Source organism: Mus pahari, chromosome 10 (genome assembly GCF_900095145.1).
Source record: "Mus pahari chromosome 10, PAHARI_EIJ_v1.1, whole genome shotgun sequence".
NCBI classification, from domain to species: Eukaryota; Metazoa; Chordata; class Mammalia; order Rodentia; family Muridae; genus Mus; species Mus pahari.
Genome location: NC_034599.1, coordinates 56,491,196 through 56,494,432, shown reverse-complemented (window position 1 = coordinate 56,494,432; position 3,237 = coordinate 56,491,196).

Here is a 3,237-nt window from a genome sequence, read left to right as displayed (position 1 = left end):
AGAAGGTTGGGCACATCGCCTGCAAGGCCCTTCAAAATAAGCATCAACAATACCCCTGACACACTCACCTCTACCCAGGTCTTGCACTCTTATCTGATGGTCTCAACAAGCAGAAGCTTCTGTTTAAGATTTGAACTAGACTCTGCCTGGGTACTGAGGACCTGAGGAACAGACAGGTGAACTCAGAACCAGGCTGAACTCAACTTAGGGGTGTGTCCTAGCTCGCTTTAACTGTTCATTAGATTCAGCCCAGAGTAACCTGAGAAGGGAGTACCAGGCTAGGGGTGGTGTAGCCTCATCAAAGTGGCCTGTGTGCATGCACTGTCTTGGCTGTTAAATATTTATACGCATGTGTGTGTAGGGTGTGTGTGTGTGTGTGTGTGTGTGTGTGTGTGTGTGAGAGAGAGAGAGAGAGAGAGAGAGAGAGAGAGAGAGAGAACACTGTGGGCAGTACCATTCCCTGGGCAGGTGGCCCTGGGCTGTCTAAGAAGGCTAGCTATGAACGAGAAGGCAACATTTCTCCATGGTTTCTGCTATACTCCTTCAGCTGTAAGTTCTCAAGTCTTGGCCTTCAGGTTCCTACTTTGAGTTTCCTCCACGATGGAATGTAGCCTATAAGCTGAAATAAACCTTTCCCTCCTCTGAGTTTCTTTTGATCCAAGTCATACATAGTAACAAAAAAAGGAAACTACAGCAGGAGAAATGGTAAGGGGAAGCTTCGGGAAGCTGTCTGACCCAGGCTGTTCTGGAACTGATTCTTTTCCTATCCTATTCTGCTGACAACCTGCTCTTCCCAGGCTCAGAATAGAGACTTACCAAAACTCCTTCCATGTGTTTGCCTCGCAGAGAGCTTAAGGTAAATGGAGCATCTCTGGTGGATGAGTTGCCTTCCTCTATATTCTTCCATGTCATCAGCTAGGAGTCAGAATTCTGAACCTGCCATACCTGGAAGGGATCTGTGGAAGTCTCTGGGCCCAGGAGACACCTGTCTTAGAAGTGAAATCTAGGCTGCCTAGCCTGTGAGAGGAAACTCCGAAGGTGTTAAGGGACACGGGTAGGTCACATCCCAAATCCTTAATAGCAGGCTGAGATTCAAGACTCTTCCTTCAGACTTGGCCTTGAGATCTCCACGCCTGCCTCTTATGGTGCAGTCCTTCCCAGCCCTCCCTCCCGCCTCCTTCATTTCCTGGCTCCTACCACATTCTTCAACACCCCTTTAAAAATTAAGGGTGCAGCAGGGGCGGGGGCAGCCTTGGAAACAGATAAGAGGTAATTGCCTGCCTTTGACTCCTCTTGATGCGAAAATAGGACGGGAATGACTCAGTCTGGTTGAAAGGTTAGTTGAAGGTTATTACAGGAAAATTGTTATTCATACATTTTTCCCCCTGTGCGGTGGATAGCCTAAAAGATTAAATTCACAGAGTGCGTAATGACCCATCAGGGCGGACAATGGTAGGGGCGTCCCGGGGGAGGGGAGATAACGTAGCACAGAGGCTTCTCTGAATAATTCATGCTCCAGTGCCCGGCACCAGCAGATTACAGGAGGGTTTTCATTAGAGAGGAGACGAGAGAACAGAATGTGCTTTCAGAGCAGCGCCTGTTTCTCTGCACCGTGGGCAGCTCTGGCCCGGTTTGCTGTGGCTTCAATCAACGCCTATCCCTCATCTTGGCAGCCCTGGGAGGGTGGCAAATGGGATAAGAGGGCATCATTGTTCCTTATAAAGCAGGCGAGTGATGGCCCGTGCTCCTCCTGAGCCCTGATGCTCAGAAGGGAACATGGGCCTAGAGAAGGTGCTGAGGACAAGTTTACCCATGGGGCGTTGGATGCATAGGAAAATGTGCACAGCCGTGAGGACAAGAGTATGGAAAAGGGACGTCAGGGTGTTCCCTGGGTGTCCTCTCCTGTCCCCAGTGCCTTTCTTGCCCACCCCTGAGGCTGCCAGGTGATCCCACCTGTCATTTCCACCCACAGTTGTCAGTATGAGAAGAAGCTCTGGCTGGCAGATGCTTAAAAGGCTCTTGATGTAAACAGGGCTCCAAAGGCAGAGCCTGCAACTCCTGCACCATCTCTGCTGGTAGAAAGATGGAGATCCAGGCCCAGGCCACCCAAGAATTCAAACTCTGATTCCATGACCTGGGTCCTTGGTATCTCTGTCTCCTTTCCCTGTGGAATAGACAGGGTGGTTCTCACAAACTGCACAGAGGACTATGTTCATGGAGAAGGTATGGGGGACAGGACTGAGTTTGGCTCCATGCCTGTTCTCAGACAGTCACCAGGTGAGACAGTTTGCTCTCTCCTGGGCCTGTCTCCACAGAACTCGCAGTGCCAGGCCAAGGCGGACACCGATGTGTGACCTATCAGCTAGGACTTGTGTGTCTTCTTCCTCCGGAGTGCCGAGTGGTCAAACAGAGGTCAGTGGAGTTGAGGGGGACCTCTGAAGATGGTTGCATGGGACTTGGGGGAGGCACAGGCTGATTAAATCAAAGTGAACTGGGTCCTTTATAAGCCCTGGGCTGGGAACTCTTGGCCAGTGCTCATGTCAGGGCACAACTCAATAGGACAAGACCTGAACTGCTGTTTCTCAGGCAAGGCTGTGTAGACCTGGGGATATGGGGCTAACCCAAGCTCACACAGTTCACAAGCCACTGAGGGTCATTCCCAAGCCTCCTAACTCCCTACCTCCAAGGTTTTCATTTCTGCTGTGTCCTACAACCTCAACTCTGCCAAAAAGTTAGAAGATTCTGGCCTTGTTTCTCTTAAGGGTTGGACTAGATGGTCCCTTCTGGTTGTGTAGGAGTTTGGTGTTTGCTATCTGCTTATTGTTCCAGGTGGCAGCTGTCTCTGGGCATGTCTGTATATCACATGTCATTATCCTATATGACACTCAAGGTAAAACAGCTGTACTCCTAGACCCCTGTTAAATCCAAAGTCAAGAAATTCATTTAACCCCTTGAGACCTGAGGATCTGCACCCGGGCTGGCTTTCTCTGCTCCAATTTCCTGTCACAGGTCTGGATGAACAGCTTCTGTGTCAGCCCCTGTGCTGTATCAACAAGAGGCCCAGGATACGGTCACAGTTACTGTGATTCATTCACTGGACCAGGAAGATAAGAGGACCCAGGTCTTTGTCACAGAGGCTTGACTGACGACTTACAGACACCACGGTGCTCACCACCAACCACACTTTGAACAGCCAGATGTCCCAAGCCATGTGGCAGCTCCTTCCGAAAGGCTGAC